Genomic DNA, 18,598 nt, shown 5'->3' with positions numbered 1-18,598 from the left:
TAAAAGGAGAGGGCTAAAACTATTAAAATAATGATGATCTAAGCGATGTTAGTAGTAATATTTGAATGCTTCCGCTTGGCGGCACGTTTTTGTCAATAAGCACGTTTCGAGCAACCTCAGCATATTTTGACTGAAAATTGAATTGTTAAATTTTGATAATTCAATTTTGTCTCAAGAAAAAATTTAAAAGTTTGTATTAAGCGAAAGCTTTTAGAAAAGTCATATTATGGTATAAAGGATTACGTAAACGATTAAAAAGTTAGGGTGTGAATGGTTGCTTCTTAAATATTATCAAATGACAATGTGGGATGGTGATAACAAACAGAACACCCGGCTAAGTTTGTTGTGGGCTTCTTCGAGACCATGGCTCGTTTGGAACCCTCGTAGCTTTAGTTTTAAGTTTACGAATGTAGTTATCGCGATCACTACTCACTATTCTGTACACCTTTTTCTATGAAATCAGCGTATCAAAAGTGCCATCTATGTTCCTATTTGATTAAAGAATTATTTGACTTGTAGTAATTAATATTTTTTTTTAGAAGTTGTCTTAATTTCTAAAATCAAACAGTATCTAAAGTTGAGAGTACATTGCCAAAGGTACGTTTAGTGTGGAGTATAAATACTTTACTAAATTCAGAAATAATGTGTTCCCAAATTGTCACTGGAATCGTAGCCCGGGCGTCCATTCATAAAACCAAAGTGCTCACCACTGCTGCAGGAAGCTCTATACTAAACTAAAAAAATACTTGCAAATTACATACTATATTTTGGTATTTTAAAAATGGCACTCACGACCCGGATCACTTGGAATAACGGCTGCTGCTTTACAATCGGTACCTACCTAAATTGTTTATTATGTGGCATTACGCGGGCCTTACTCCCCCCGGTATCGCTGGTCACGCCTGTACGTTTGATAAATTACCTATAATTAATTTGGCCATTCATTAGTAAAAATGTGAAACATTACATCCCTATAATTTCGTTACGACAAAAAATACGGTAGGCAAACTTCCTGGAATAATAATGAAAAAAACTAATTACTAGGTGTGATATTACAAAGCATGCATTAATTTATACTAATATTATAAAGAGACCTCTTTAGATAAATATTTAAACGTCAAAGTAATAAATAAATATACTACGACAATACACACATCGCCATCTAGTCCCAAAGTAAGCGTAGCTTGTGTTATGGGTACTAAGATAACTGATGAATAATTTTATGAATAATATACCTACATTAATACTTATAACATTCATGTTCATCGCACAAACATTGTCCAGTTGTGGGAATCGAGCCCACGGCCTTGGACCCAGAAAGCAGGGTCGCTGCCCACTGCGCCAATCGGTCGTCAACCTACGACCGATTGGCGCAGTGGCACTCCTAAAACTAACAATATTGAGTTTAGGCGGGGCAAAACATATTAAATTTCTCAAAAGATGCTGCCAACTTGCCAAATATTATAAAATTCATTGCGAAGAAACCAAGCATCAACGAAATATGAAATTATCAAAGCGTCACCCATTCTCGAGGCGGTGCGGCGCAGGTGTGGTTTTGACAGTAAGTGACGACGAATGTAATATATTATGGATCATACTTTTACAAGCTTGAGGTAGACTTGCTACTTTCATAACCACGTAGCTAAAAAGTGACATTGCGTCTACATATTGCAATATCATAATGATAATTGATCTTTTCGATTTCATTTAAATGACTCTTTTTCATTTTTAAACTTTACCTACATCTTCTATTTACCTGTACAGTTCCTCATCACCATCGTCATCTTCGTTATTTGATCAATAGAAATCCACTGTTGACGTACGAAAAGGACTGTTTTTTTTTAACGTAGCGCTTGACCACAATTTCACTGATGGAAAGTAGATGTGACCTAAGATAGGACGTGCTTGCTCAGAAGATGTCGGTTTGAGACGAATTAGACACTACACGTTTCTGTGCCTCTTGCCAGTGCATCGATCACTTCGGGAGCCGGGGTAATAGACCTAAGGCCTACAAATATAAGCTTTGTGCAGTGCGAAATCTCCACTCCAGCACCTAGGTTACCAACTACAATTCAGCAGCCCTTAGGACCCCAACTACAAGTCAACAGTCCTTCATCAAAAATTCTTCCAAAAGGTTCATTGTTTCGGAGCCATATTTTGGCCTTCGGACGGCTGACTGGCGCAGTAGGCAGCGACCCTGCTTTCTGAGTCCAAGGCCGTTTCCAACTGGAAAATGCTTGTGTGATGAAAATGAATGTTTTTCAGTCTGGGTGTTTATCTGTATATTATAAGTATTTATGTGTATTATATTCATAAAAATATTCATCAGCTTTCTTAAAACCCATAACACAAGCTACGCCTTTTTTGGGGCTGGATGGCGATGTGTGTATTGTCGTAGTATTTATTTTATTTATATATATTCTACCGTGAGCACGTTACTGGTGATAAAAGGAGTCTGGAGAGGACTCAGAAATTTCTATGACTGACCTTCAAGCGTTCCTTCGATGTTGATTCTTCACTCTTCACTGTTCCTGGGTATGTGAGAGAGGGACAGGAAGTTTTTGAAGGATATATGTATCATGTTATAGTTTGGAAATAAAACTAGGTCCGGTAGGTGGCGCTGCACTTAGGTTCTTGGTTTTATAAATTTAAAATGCATATAAAAATTTTCGGAACCGACAGGGTTAGATCCTGCGACTCTCTGGCAATCGCGGCCTGAACGCTTTATCCAATTAAGCTACGGCTCTCCTACCTTCGATGACGAAATTATTATATGTCTTTCACATCAGTCTTATAGCGACTGTAGCGTCATCAAAGATTTCAATACCTATAATAACCGATTTAATGTTGAATGACTAAGTTTCGCGGGTCAGCTAGTCTGTAAAAAATTTAGAAATCATAGTCTTCTTTGGTTATTTGAATTTTGTAAATTTTAATTTGCCAAATCTTGAATCTAGATACTTCAAATATATATGGGATCTGCTAAGTGCGGAAAAACCAACACTCAGGAATTTTAATAAAACACTTAAAAAATGATAAAATAGGTATTTCCACGTCCATCTTAAACGAAAACGGCCAGAGATATTATGAAATGAGCTTAATAAAGATGAAGTGAAACATTTACTCCTGTTATCCTTAAAAGGGACGCTGTAAATTCTGAAATGTTTATTACTTTAAAGAGATCTGCATATTACTTCGACGAAGTCGTAACCCAATGAGAAGTTGGTCTCGCCCCCTGTTACTTATCAAACGGTCAAAGTATCCCTAATAGCTCAGAGGGAATAAAGTTATACTCATTTGCATACATTACCTTTTCTGTTTTAAGAAAGTTGAAGCCTTAGGATATATGCCACTTGGTTTTTAAAGATAAGCGTCCTATATTTTTTAATTTTAATGCAAATTAGTCCTTCACTGCCATCGTCTAGTTATAAGAGATGATGTAGTCTAAGATAGTATCGGGCTAGCCTAATAGGGTTATATGGCAGTTAATAAATAAATATAATCGCCATCTAAAGTAAAGAAAGCATAGCTTGTGTTATGTGTTATAGGTGACGGATGAGTATTTTATGAATAATATACATAAATACTTAAAGTATACAGATTAACACTCAGACACTAAAAAACATTCATGTCCATCACACAAATATAGTTCAGTCATGGGAATCGCTGCCCATTGCGCCAATCGGCCATCAAGTTATATATATAACCTGGGTATCTTTAAAACAATAGTGAATGAGCATATTCTAGGCAAGCGCGGTATCTGGCAGCAGCGACGCCGGTGCGATCAGACCCGCCTACCCAGCGTGGTCATTACCGGGCAAATCTTTCTTAGATGGAGGAATTTAGGCAAGCGCATCCCATCTTAGACCACATCTACACTTTCCATCAAATGGGATTGTGGTCAAGAGCTTGTCTATTAAAGTAAAAAAAAAAATAAACAGATATCTCTAATCGGTTGCTACGCGACATTATTGGAACGCTTTATTGCTTGGAAGCCCCCCGATGGTGTCTAGACCTGACTAGAGAGAATTCAGGAATTATAAATTTCCAAATTTCCACTGCCTAGATCAAACCCGAGACATCCCACTTTAAACTAAGCTTCCCGTTTTTCTCGACCTCCCTGGCCCTGAAAATTAAGAACACTTTCACGACTTTGCATTTTATACTTGCGCGGGAGACATGCTAATCTTGTACGAATATAGTGATTTAAATTTTGAAATTAACAAGTATGTTTATATAAACGTTTAGTATAACATTGGATTAACGATATTCTGTTACATTTTCTTCATCTTCAGCCTTTTGATGTCCCACTGTTGGGGACAGGAATAGAGAAAAGGAATAAGAGAGACTGATAAATTTACTGGGAATGTTAATGAATAATATTTTTCTTTTAAGCACGTATGTGTTCCTGCACATTACACAACTGACATCTGACATTTTTTTGCCAAGATGTTCTTTAACAGAGTATTTTAGTTATTGAGCTATTATAATCCAACTGTCCAATGAACAGGTCTTCGACTTCACTTTCGGGGGGCGAGTTTGAACCCCAGCACGCACCTGTAACTTTTCTAAGTTAGGTATGTGCATTTTAAGCAATTAAAATATCACTTGCTTCAACGGTGAAGGAAAAACATTGTGAGGAAACCTGCATACCTGACAGTTCTCCATCACCATTACCTGAGAGTCTCAAAGGTGTGTGAAATCCACCATTCCGCACTGGGCCAGCGTGGTCGGCCTTAGCCCCTTCTCATTGTGGGAGGAGACCTGTAGTGGGCGGGTAATGGGTTGATATGATTATGATGAATCCAACTATATTATACTGATTGTTTCTTTTAAATATACCACCACCTAAAATAAACAGATGCTTCAAAATTCATTGACTTGACCTTAAAGTCAAGTATTTGAAATCTGAGAATAACAATAGCTCCCAACCAATATTCAACTTGGCCGTTAGCAATTCTAATATAATAGATAGTGAACTGATAACTTAACCCAGAGTAGTATAATAACAATACAATATAGACGTACCATAATAATCTGTTCAAATAAAATGGAAGTACGTACGATATTCAATGATAAATACAACAAACGATTATCATTTTCTATTATCAAGGTTGAAATACTATATATACTGGCTGAAAATTATCTTCAAGTATGAGTATGAGCTTATTGTTGACTTCGCATTAGCTAACTAATGATGCCGAGTTATTTTATTCATTATTTATTGAGTAGGCAAACTGGGTTCATATAGAAAGCCTTTGTATATTTTAGGGCTTGTTGTTAAATTATTAAAAAGAAAAACAGACTCCGTATATTTTTGTCGACTGTCATCCTGCTTGACATGTATCATAGCCAGATTATATCATATTTTCAACGAATGTTTTGGGTCTAAAAGGAAAATTGAATATGATGACTCAATCTATGACTTAAACGTCTCTAAATGCCAATGAAATCCATTTGATGAAAATGTCAAAATCCATATTTTATATTACACAAAACTCTGAGTTATATGGCCAGTAAAACTTTGTGCAAAAACTCTACTTTACGCGCTCGTAGAGTACGATTTTCATATTTTCCCGCTTCTACGCCCGGAGTTTTGACACTTAATCATAAAGTACAGTATACAATTGCTGGCGATCTACCAGGAAATTTACTTTGTAAAAACAAAAACTTTGCAAGTAAAAGGAAAAATGAAATCTCAGAATAAAGATTAAATTTCTTTTGAAGATAATGTAAAAAATATGCTTAGGTGATTTGTATGTGTAACACACCTAGTGTTATATCATGATTGAAGATATTATTAAGAGTTCGAGAGGGATTTCCCTCTTTTTACCATCGGTAATTTGACAACTGAGGAAGAAAACAAAGCGTTGTAAAGCAAACAACAACTTTTATATAATAGATTTTACTTTTGCAACTTAATACACAATAATAAAATCTAAAAAAAAAATATATACATGTTTACTCAAAGTTAAGAGAGCATTTATTTTATATTACATTTTTTTTAGAAACTGTATATGTATTTGCTTTTTTTTGCTTGCTTACATTTAGTTTCGAAAAAAAAGAAATTTGAGTTGATGTATTTATTTTTATTATTACTTTATCTAGATTAGAGCGGAACACATGAAATAAACTATTAAAATTATAATATAGTTATGCACAGTCAAGTCAAGTTTATAGGCGTATTCCAAATTTTACAGTATTTATTTTGTCCGTCGTAAAAAGATGTACAAGCAGAAAGTTTTTACTGTCTTAAACTTTTTACTCTTAATTTTTTTTATTATTCATATCTTAGAAACTTATTTTTCAACCCTCGACGCAATAATGACAGGGTGTTATAAAAAAAGTGTTATGTATCTGTGAGTTTTTGTGTGTGAGTGTGTGTGTGTTTGTGTGCGTGTGGCATCGTATTTCCCGAACGGGTGAATCGATTTTGATTCTGTTTTCTTTATTTGAATGGTGAATTAGTTCTAGGCCACCTGCACAAAATGGAGAATTATAATTTTTTTTCTTCTTCCATATGGGTATGAAATGAAAGAGCTTGACAAGGAAAATAACACGATATTGAAACCCCCGACTTTCAATATAGTGCCCATTATTCTCTACTTCTAATTTTTATTTTATATATTGTCCTCTTGTATATAACTTCGTAAATAAAATACTAATAGCTGCTACTTATTTCTACCTATAAAGAACTATATTTATTAGAACATAAAAAAAGGTTTTTACATTACAGTACGTTGTCTTACCCTCAAGTACATAACAAAAAATCTTTTTGTAACAACTAGCTGAATGTAACTTAATATAAATGCATGTTCACATTGGTAGAATCAGTTTATGAATTACATATTCAAACCATTGTCAACGGTAGGGTATACGGAAGAATATTTTGAGGTTTTTTTAAACCTTTAAATAAAGAGCTGTGCTATATATTATGTGTGATGAGTTAATAAATAATATATAAATACTACCTTTGAATTAAAGTATTGATATCATACATATTACAAACCATATGTAGTAAAGGTATATATGTTATACTCTGAAAATGTTTTTGTTTCATGCATAATAATAGTAAATTCTGCACAATTTCTACTTAGCGATATTGTTGAAAACAGGTTGAAATTCCCTATTTTCACATCTAATTCACAAAATCCATTTAATTTGCAACATTTCCGAAACAAAAGATATTAGGTATAACATTATCCCTGATACCAATATCATGAAAATGTCGGCATGGAATGTATTATAAACGGTATTCAAAATATCAAACTCCTGTTACAAAAACGTATAAAAATATTAATTTCACCGTGCTTTATTAGCGCAGCAAGGCTGGCAAAACCTAGCATTAACGCCTGACTCTGTTCTTCCTGCTGTACTACGCTTTGTGGGATTGGCATAACATATCTTCTTCTTCCAACTTAACGATACGCTCGTGTGGGTTTGGCATATTTTCGGCTTCATGCCATCTCAACTGTCTTTGGGAACGTTTATTCTACAATAACCGTCTTTTGTTTCTTTGAAAATGAAGTTGTAATTTCCTTGTTGAAAAGGTTAACAGTATTTGTATTTGATCAATGTTGTACTATTTTCCCTCTTGGCATTCAGTCTCTTTTTATTTCATCCACTATAGATATGAAGAAGTCATTAAAGGTTTCCTTCTAAAACCGGGACTGCTTGCAATTTCTCGCTTCTCTAGAGATTACTTTTAATCGACTTTGCATCTATAACACATGAATCGTGATGTTACTTTATTCTGTTGCCTATAGCATAGGATCACCAGGATTCCAGTGAACTGGTAAGCGCAGCGTTCGTCGGCCCCCAACGAGGTGGACAGACGACATTAAGCGCGTCGCAGGTAGCCGCTGGATCCAAGCGGCTCAGAACCGTGGAACTTGGAACTCCCTACAAAAGACCTATGTCCAGCAGTGGACTTCTATCGGTTGATGTGATGATGATGATGATGTTGATGAATTACTAAATCGAATCATGTTACCACAGTAAAACATTTTTTTTGCTGGTAGGGCAGTACAAGCTCCTACTAGACTATTCCAAAAAACTGAAACCACTTTTCCATACTACCCTCGCTAGATCACAGTACCATAATAAGACCATAATATCATACCCATAATAGGCGAAATTATTCTCGGCAGAGTCATTCGACAAGAAGACAAAAAAAAACCTATGTGACAGAGCAGAACCAATATAGTATTGGTAGCCATAACCACATGGCATTGCCTGTTAAATAGACACCTAATAACACTGAGAATTGTAGAAAATCCATCCTGTTCAGAGTGCGGTGAGGTGAAAGTCAGTTTTCGCTTCATAGCTGAGTGCCCCATGAACGCGCTGGTAAGATGGGAACTACAAGGTAAGGATAGAATAAGTAAAGGAGACCGAGTAAACCTCTCCATAGAGGATATCGTTAGACACTAAAGAGACTGGTTGGTTCCAGGGGGCGATGCTGCCGGGACACCGTTAAACCTGTGTCTCAAACATGGGGAATAGGGTCGAATAGTCCTCACAGAATACTGATCACCCGTCTGACAATAACAGGCGTCCCCGCATTAAATATATATGTACCTATATATCCTCGCTAGATGCACCCAGTCAGGCTACGCGGTCCTCGAAACCTTTACCAAACTACTACTACCGGAAATATGTTAAACCACCCTTACTCGGTCATACTACACTCGCTTAGCCGCAAATCACACAACCCTCGCTACGCAAAACTAGCCCTAAAAAGGCCACACTACCTTCACTAGACCACATTTTTATACCACTACATGTTCGTCATGCTAACTAGGCCACACACCCCTCGAATCAAACCGTTACTATATATAACAGTACCTTAATTAGACACGAGCTTGCATCAACATTACAGCTAATATAAAACAAACTTTGCACATAAATTTATAATTTTCGCGCTGTTACTGCCCCACGAGAGTGCGAACGGTGCTTTCAATTTGCATCTAACTTGCTAAAGCCTTTTGATAAAGACAGAACATACATTAATTTAAAAGTGTTATTAAGTAATGGAAGTTCTGAAACTAACACCCTACATTATATTTATGTGTATTCGGATGTCAAGCTATTTAGAAACTTTGCTAATAAACATAGGTGGGTAATATCACTTCTCAACTTAGTTCTTATTGAGATTGTATTACGAAAAATATAATAAACTAATACAAAAAATCCTTTGTTGTGTTCAACAACTGAAAATCCAGTCGTTGTCGTAGAGTTAAGGACTACGAATAGTTTTATTCGTCCGTCCAACTAATGGGACTCTAAAAACATTTGTTATGTATGCTTGCTTGCTTTATGGTATTACAACACACAAATTCAAAGTTAACGTCTGTCAATTTCTCTGCTTAATCTAAAGGACATTTAAAATAAAAAAAAGAAATTAGTATACATATATATAGTAGTAGTATGTCGGCCGATTGACGCAGTGGGCAGCGACCTTTCCGAGTCCAAGGCCGTGGGTTCGATTCCCACAACTGGCAAATTTTTGTGTGATGAACATGATTTTTTTTAGTGTCTGGGTGTTTATATGTATATTATATTCATCAGTCATCTTAGTTACCATAACAGAAGCTACGCTTATTTTGGAGCTAGGTGGCGATGTAGACACACATGATGTGTCGTAGTATATTTATTTTATACATGATTCATCTTTGCCTGCATAATCACACACCAATACCATTAGGTTTGATCGCATCCAACCGCTAGATACTTTTTGATACAGGTATGCCGGTAATGTGTTCTTACGGTAAGCCATACAAATCTGTGAAGATAAGCACGCATTGTGTAAAATGATATCGACATTTCGACCTCATTAGGCAGACGAAGCAAAGCCCTGACAATAGGCACCGACAAAACATTATTATCAACCCGCATGTATAAGCGACCCATTACTGATGTTATGTTATGATATTATGATAGGACATTGCGATATTCAACTATTACATCTATCTTCTTCACAAATAAAATAAGAGCTGTACTATCAATATAATTATCTATATATATAAAAGAAAGTTGTGTTAGTTACACCATCTATAACTCAAGAAAGGCTTGACCAGTTAATTTTTGATTTTTTGGATTCCTCTTCGACCGGAATAGGATAATAAGTATTAAAATATAACATTCATCCGCCTGGATGGAAGCAAACTTAGGAAGGTGGTGGGACTCATAACAGGGCATAGCTCCTTAAACAGACATCTTTCCATTATAGTTGTCACCGACAGCCCTCATTCCAGAGCATGCATGGAGGCAGAGGACACACCTACGCACGTGATGCTGGAGTGCACGGGCGTGACAGAGCAACGCGAGATCTACCTGGGATCACCAGCCACTATCCCAGAAGTCCTCAGCAACCTGGGCGGTATGCTGGGATTCTGGAACGAGCTTGGATGGCTGGAGTAGCGAGCAACAGTGGGAAGATAACATTCATAAAAAAAAAACAAAAAATGATCCGCGGTACGAATTTTGCCGGGACAGCTAGTGTATATATAAAAGAAAGTTGTCTTAGTTACACCATTTATAACTCAAGCACGGCTGGACCAATTTTTATGATATTTGATTTTTTGGATTGATCTTAGACCGGCATAGGATAATCAGTATTAAAATATAACATTGAAAACAAAAAAAATGATCCGCGGTACGAAGTTCGCCGGGACAGCTGCTTAATAATATAATAATAATTTATTTTATTTCATATAAAAAAAATTGTACAGCAGGAATCTCCGTATGAACACAGTGATACTCTATCGATTTGTGCACAAAGGATTGCTTAAACACTCGCACTCTCGCACTAAGGTAACTTGTGTTACGAGTGTCGCCACCTTCCTTCGGACCCATTATAACCAAGTGAAATTAGTAAAATACAATCATCGCGATACATAATAGCTAAAACAAAAATTTATATATTAAATTTGTATAAACTTAAATCACGCGAATCCCTCCGTGAGAAGTTTAAAGAAATAGGCATATCTACTGTAGCTTCACAAAACATTCATAATAATATAGTATTTGTAAGACAACATATTAGTCTATATAAACAAAAAGTCAATATAAACAGTTGACTTACAAGAAATGGTCATAAATAAGTGTCAACATCATAATAGTGTGCGAAAGGTACAGAAGTCATTTTGCGGGATTGAGTATACGTTTTTATAATACGATACCTAAGGTAATTTTGGACCTACCAATGCATAAGTTTAAAAAATATATTAAAACACATTTATTACAGCGAGGGTACTATACAATCGATGAATTTGTTAATCACAAGATTGCTTGGAAGCATCCGGCTCCTCTTCCATCTCTTATAAGATAGAAAAATGAATGTTAAAATGTAAATAGTTGATGTTGGAAAAGAACAACTGCTAAGTTTCTTGGCGGCTTCTTCTCGGTAGAATCTGCCTTCCCAACCAGTGGTAGAGTCACTACAAACAAACAGACTTGACATTTCAAATGTTCTTATATAAGACCTAATTGATAAATTAATTTTGAAATTCAATACCACTGACTGACTTGGCATTTGAAATGTAGGTTTCTTTTAGGTGGAAGATATTAGCTAAAAAAGAATTTTCCTATAGTTCAAGGTTAAATCTGGAATGTTATATAAGACCTTTTTTATGAAGTTTATAGTTACATGAAAGTCGGCATCAACCTAGATGCTAATTTAAAGAATCGAATTAAGAAAATATTAACTTCTTTAATCTTAGGTGAACTCACAAGTACCTACAAACAGGCATCTAATGAATATTAGTCGCATGTGTAACACCTGTAATTGACAAACATACAGTACATGTTTTAATAAAGTTATCAGATTGAAAAGTTCGTTTCTTAGTAAAATATATACATAGTAAAAGAAACATGATGAGGAGGCCTCACTATTCCGTAGCAAAGACAAGATAAAATTAAATGCGTGTGTGCGCGTGTGTGTGTGCGTTCGTGTGTTTTTGTATGCGAGTGCGTGTGTGCATGTTATTAAGTTCGTCTATACCCATTATATTTTAAATCTGATAAACAGTGTACATACACTGTAAGTTGTCGGTGAAAATAAGTAAATAAATAAACAAGCAAAGTCGCGCGCAACTACTAGCATAATTATGAATCAGTTACTTTTAAAATTTTCTAACCACTCCTCACGGACTGTGTCAGTGCTGCCATATCTAGAAACATCACAATGTACTCGTATACAATGTACAATATACACCCTCTGATGGTGACAACAAAACAAAAACTCAAACAGGGAAGCACTTTAGGCTGGCTCATGCCTAGTTCCACGCATATTAACCTCAATATTTCACATGACAACTCGCATTTAACTTTGGACAAAGTAAAATAAGCAATTTTGTTTTAGCCAAAGAATGAAAAGACTTTGAGTTAAATTAACTTATAAGGAACTTTTGTACGATTTTCTAAGAATCTTATTCCACAGCGGGAATCCACAATGGGATTACAGGGTAACGTTACATCAATCAACGTTGGGGGGGAAAGCAAAAATTAAATTCCATTAAGAAATACTAGGGACCGTTTACACTGAGACGTGGTGACGTTTTTAAAATGGCTGCTTGAAGCAGCCATTCTTTGGATAAAACCAACCATGGTGGCGCTTGAAAAATTACGAACTAAAATAACGGTGAAAGGATTTCTTACAATAATTATATGAAGCAGTAACTTACTATAAGGAAGGTAGAGTAACTTCCCATTACATCTTTCCATTACCAAACATCCAGTCTCAACCCTAAATAGTAAATTTTTACAATAAAAATACGAAACAATTAGTATTTTTTTATATTTTAAAGGTTTAAAAAAAAAAAAAATTTTTTTTTTCAAATTGGCCTCGTTTATAAGCACTTTTAACGAAAGCCAGTCTGTTTGTAGTGAATTTACCACCGGTTCGGAAGCCGGATTCCACTGAGTCTTCTCAGTCGAAGGCGGCTTCCGCTAAAAACTCAGCAGATTGCACTTTTCCAACTTAATTTTATATTTTAACAAACTTTAGAATTTTTCTGTTTTATTAGAAATGGGAGCAGAGTGGTTTGCTTCCAAGCTGCCTTGTCTTTAAGGAATTCATCGACCGTTTAGTAACCACGATTGGTTAATGTATTTTGATATATTTATCAAACTTTTGCCTGTTAATTTGTCAAACGTTTGTTATTAAAACCATAGATATATGGAAGACACTGCCTCCTGTAACACAGTTTAAACTACCGTAGGAGACAGGGCTTCACACTAATTAAAGGTATACGTTTTTCTTATTAAATTAATATATTATTATTTATTATAATTTTAAGAATATAAAACATAAGTAAAGGTAGATAGATCTTATATAACCGATCGGTTTTATTTTTTGAAATAGTTTCACACTGCTTATGTACTGCAACCATAAAATTAATTTAAAAGCAAAACAAAAAATACAGGGCAGTCACATCACTACGTTGGAAGGAAAAATTAAATTCCATTAAGAAATGTCAGAAACCATTTACACCGTAATGTTTGGACAGTTTTAGAAATGGCTTTTTGCAAGGAGCAATGAGGTTACTTTGTTCTAATCTAAGAGGAAAAGAAAATCTGTCAACTGATCAACAAGGTAGATTCTATATCTCCAAAACTCAAGAAGGTATAATAAAGTAGGTATAATACTACTAATATTCCTACTAATATTATAAATGTGAATGTGTGGATGTCTGTTACTCAATCACGCCAAAACGGGTGAACGGATTTAGATGAAATTTGGCATGCATGTAGCCTTTGACTTGGAAAAGAACTTACTTTTTCCTTAAGTAGTTCCACAGGGAAAATTAAAATTGTTAACGAGCGAAGCTTTAGACCCAATTCTGAAGTCCACGCAGACAAAGTCGCGGGCAGAAGCTAGTAGTAAAATAAATTAAAAGCGCAGTTTTTAGTAGAACCTTGTAGAGCTTTTTGTGACAAAGCTCATCCGGGAAAGTACTACTGCCATGTTTTATTCTGCCACCAAGTAGCATTGCTCTGTTCCTGCCAGATGTGCGTGATTCCTGGCTTTAAACCTATGCCCAGGTTAATGGACATAGGGCAAATTTTTCTTGCATACCCTGCGAACTTTTGCTTTACTGGCCGATTGCTGCAGTGGGCAGCGACCCTGCTTTCTACGTCCAAGGCCGTGGGTTCGTTTCCCACGACTAAAAATGCTTTTGTGATAAACATTACATTGATTTTCGGTGTATATTATTCATATAAATATTCATCAGTCATTTTAGTACCCATAACACAAGCTACGCTTACTTTGGGGCTAGATGGCGATGTTTTTGGCGTGTGTATTGTTTTAGTATATTTATTATTATTATTATTTATTTATGTTGAGATGGTTTTTACTTACAATCGGGTAGGCCATCAGCTTAGTCCCTCAATTATTACAATAAAAAATAAGAAATTGTCACGTTAAATTAAAACGAGTTCCTTAAAATATACTCTCATTTTCCTTTCTATTTACGTAATTCATTAAATATTTATAAGAGTATTTAAGTTAATCATTGTTAGTTCTCAATAAAGTAAAGCGAAATTGCCGTTACCACTTTAGAAATTTTCAAGATATATATATTATATTAGCACCAAGATATATATATATATATTATATTATTATTTTTCAAGATATATAATATATATATCTTGAAAATTTCTAAAGTGGTTTTTATTACTTTTACGATGATGGTTCACCTAACGATAATCGTAAATGTATCAAAAAAATAAATATTGCAGTCGAAAGAAGTAGTAGCAAGGATAACGCTGCTGACTAAGAGAATATAACCAAGTAATATTCTCTTAGTCAAGACACTTAAGAAGAGGTGGTGTGGTGACAAAGTGTATTTTGATCTGCCTTCTATAGCAGGTAAAGGGGTCGAATCGTTTACGAGGCCAGACCAGTGAAAATCCAGAAATAATAAATTATCTTATTTCGGGGATCAATTACTATTGCGCCAGGTCTTCAGAAAAGATGAATTACTTATATTATCAGTTGCGCAGCTTAAGTCACCGTGCAAGAATGAGAACATGTTTTGTTATGCTCCAACATTCTGCATTATCTGAAATGACCTAAAATGAACAGTAGCGGTTTAAAACAAACAAACTTCTTAAATATTTTGTGAGGTTGTTAATTAAAAACAATATTTGTATTGTTTTATAATAAGTTTAAATGTTGGCACTACTTTTATTTTTTCAGTTATTTTAGGCTATCATATTATGTACTGGCAAACTTTCAACTTTGAAAATAAAAATTTCATACAATTTCGCTAACTTAGACAAATGTCTCAATGGCAAAAGTCTTGATGATATGACAGTCGTTCCTCGGAGGCTGGGAAGGACACTAGAGGTATTGACACCCTAGCTGCATCACACATTCCATTAGTGCTAAGAACGCCATGAGGCGAGCTGTCACAAAGAGTTTACCGGTCATCCTGGAGCAGTTACCTTGGCCTGCTGCGAACATCTTAGACACTTTACCTCGCTTCAGTGCATAATAGTATGTTATTTTTGTACACAAATATTTTAATGGTATAATATTTAAAAATAAATAAAAAATTATTTACTTCTAAATAATAAAAAACGGGCGAACCGGCATCTGTTTTCATCATATAATAATGTAAACGGTACATTACATTAAATACTACTTACTTGATTATAGGTGATGTTACCTCAGAACATCACACGCAGGCTCTAATGCGATTGAAATTTCTTCTGTCACTCAACGTGACACTACGTCACGGAGGAAACGCGAAGGGCCAATTATTTTGCGATCCCGGGACATTTTTTCGACACGCCTATATTATGAAGGGTTTGACGTTTATTCTGGATGTGACAATTTTTTTACGTTATCGGTAATTGATAAAATATATATTTGAAGGTCACACGGACAAAATATAGAATGTTGTCAAGTATATATCCTCAGTTATGGACTAATTGTATTAAATTAGGTACTTCATATGTACCGGGTCACTTAACAAACAAAATGGCGTTGTTGGAAAACATTAAAAGAGCAACATGAAGATACACGAGGTACACACGACTCGACAAAAAGAATATGTACTAATTATTATAATATCAGAATCCGTGTTTTTTTTTAATTTTTAGCCCTTGACTGCAATCTCACCTGTTGGTATATGATGATGCAGTCTGAGATGGTAGCGGGCAGATGGTACCTTTAAGCGAGTATGGCAGTCATACCCACTGATCGGTTTCTACACGACATCGCACCGGAAAACTAAATCGCTTAGCTGCGGCCGAAGCCTCCCGGACAAAACTAATAAATAACTACTAATATCGTCACTGCGAAAGTGTGTTTGTATATCCTTTATTATACCCTAACTAAGCAACCAATAAACTGGATTTTTGACATAGATTTAGTTTTCCTGCGTGTTTATCTGTGTATTATAAGTCATTATGCATATAATTCATGAAAATATTCATCAGTCATTTAGAACCAATAAAGCAAGCTACGCTTACATTAGGCCTAGATAGCGACGTGTGTATTGTCGTAGTATATTTAATTATATTTTAGTAATATAATTAAGTATTAAATTTCATAAAATATGCTACCCGATGAAAACAAACGGTGCCAATGGGATTCGTAAAAAACAGTACAGTACAGTACGTGTTTGGCATTTGCAAACACGAATGCCAAACACGTTGCGCCATAATTTCCTTATGTTACGAAGCCCTGTTACTTACTTTATGAAATATTGTATATGTACCGCAAATAGTTCAATCAACATTTTTGTAAAGTTTTTCCTTAATTAAAAAAATTAAAAGTTTCTAAATATTTTAAATATAATTATATCACATAGCTATTAACTAAAGTTTTATGTTATGACAAGCTTTTGTTACGAAGCCTTAATATACTGTTCATAATGTTATGTACGTACCGTAAAAAGTCTAATCCAATGTAGCACAAAAAGCACAATATAAGGCACTCAACACACTGTCCGCACAACGAGATAACGCGCACGTTATGGTAAAAGTGAGAGCTTAATACGCCCTGCTTGTAGCAATTACGGTTAATTGTATTGACCTAAGCTAACCCGCCGGTCTAATCCGGTCGTATGATGCACGCCTTATTGGTTATTATGGATCTTAATTGTTGATTACGCGCCGCTCATAACGTGTTTACGCAAATATGGTTGGTCGAAAGTGGATGAGTTTTCTTTAACGTACCGTTTCTTACTGGTTCTTTGTAAGTTTCGCCGATTGGTGCATGAGTCTATAGATGTGGGTTTGATTACCACAACTTAAAAAAATTTGGGTGATGAACATGTGTTTTTCAGTGCTTGGGTGTTGCGTCAACCCTCTAAAATTGTTATTCAGGTCATGGAACTGTACAACATGATGCATAATAATTATTATGCCTATAATTCATGAAAATATTCATCAGCCATTTAGAACCCATAAAACAATCTACAAGTACTTTGGAGCTAGATAGCTACGTGTGTATTGTCGTAATTTTAATTAAATCATTAAGTCATTATATACGTCAAAGGTTGTCTGAAAGAGATCGCTTTTACACGCCCCATTTTCTATTCTAAGTTAATTCTGTGTATGTGTATACTTTCTTTAAAGTGTGTGTGTGCAATATAGTGTTCAAACAAACAAACATTTTACCAAAGACTTCGTGATCGTGTTCGTATTTAAACATAAGACTAACCACTGGACTAACGAGGCAGCTAGTGATTGTATTTTTGGTTTGCTACTAAAAAAGTTGTCATAAATAAAATAAAATGCCACGGTAAAATGGCTTTGGTCAAAATATAATAATTATTATGCATCATGTTGTACAGTTCCATGACCTGAATAACAATTTTAGAGGGTTGACGTTAATTACATTGCATTGTAAAATTGTAAATCATTTTAGTTGCTTCCAATATTTTCTGAATAACAAATGAAAAATATTCAAATATGTTTCTACTTCAATAATACTTAAAATAAACTGTATAAAAAATTGTGAAAGGAAACCTGTAACAAGTGTTGTTTGGTCTACTCAGTACAACCATGTGCTGAGGGCGGTGTTGAAGAAGCCTTGCCGTTGCAGTGCGGCTTCGTTTGTAAATGCTCGTCGATTTGAGCACAATGCAATGCATGCCATAATGGCTGAATAAAAGTTCGTTATGTTTTTAATTCTACGGCTACGGTAGTATCGTTTGTCGTGATAATAATTAGGTTAGTAAGAATTACGGACAAAATCGGATAATCCGAATTCCGAACATTGATTAGTTACTATCGAAGATTATTTGAATTTAATTTTTTGCACACATACATAAAAAATCAGCAACATAAAAAATTGTCGTACGGTTTCATCAGAAATTAATTATGGTGTTTTGGCATAGTGGTATACTCGCATTAAAGTCTCCTTCAATTAATTCTTAGGAAAAAAAAACAATCTTACTAGCAAGTTCTGTAAAATACCTAAGTAAGATGTTAAATGGCGTGAAATACAATTCCACCACACAAATATAACATACGTTATTACATACGTATTGTGGAAGAAGACTCCTTTATAAAAAAGAAAACTTACAGAACCCTAAAGACCTTCTAATTATAAGACTTTTGTCCGCCGCTCACAACT

The 18,598-nt window shown here is 35.0% G+C and overlaps 1 protein-coding gene across 1 annotated transcript in view; it reads right to left on the bottom strand.

Annotated features, from left to right (window-relative positions):
- LOC120624123 (nephrin-like) overlaps positions 1–16,948 on the bottom strand; it is a 269,981-nt gene extending 253,033 nt beyond the window's left edge. The window contains exon 1 of the mRNA XM_039890481.1: positions 16,905–16,948. The gene's annotated coding sequence lies outside the window, so the exon portion shown is untranslated. The remainder of the gene's footprint in view (positions 1–16,904) is intronic.
- Between the last annotated feature and the right edge of the window lie 1,650 nt (positions 16,949–18,598).

Source organism: Pararge aegeria, chromosome 5 (assembly GCF_905163445.1).
Source record: "Pararge aegeria chromosome 5, ilParAegt1.1, whole genome shotgun sequence".
In the NCBI taxonomy this organism is placed as follows: domain Eukaryota; kingdom Metazoa; phylum Arthropoda; class Insecta; order Lepidoptera; family Nymphalidae; genus Pararge; species Pararge aegeria.
The sequence above is the reverse complement of the archived record's forward strand: the minus strand, read 5'-3'. Positions and strand labels throughout refer to the sequence as shown.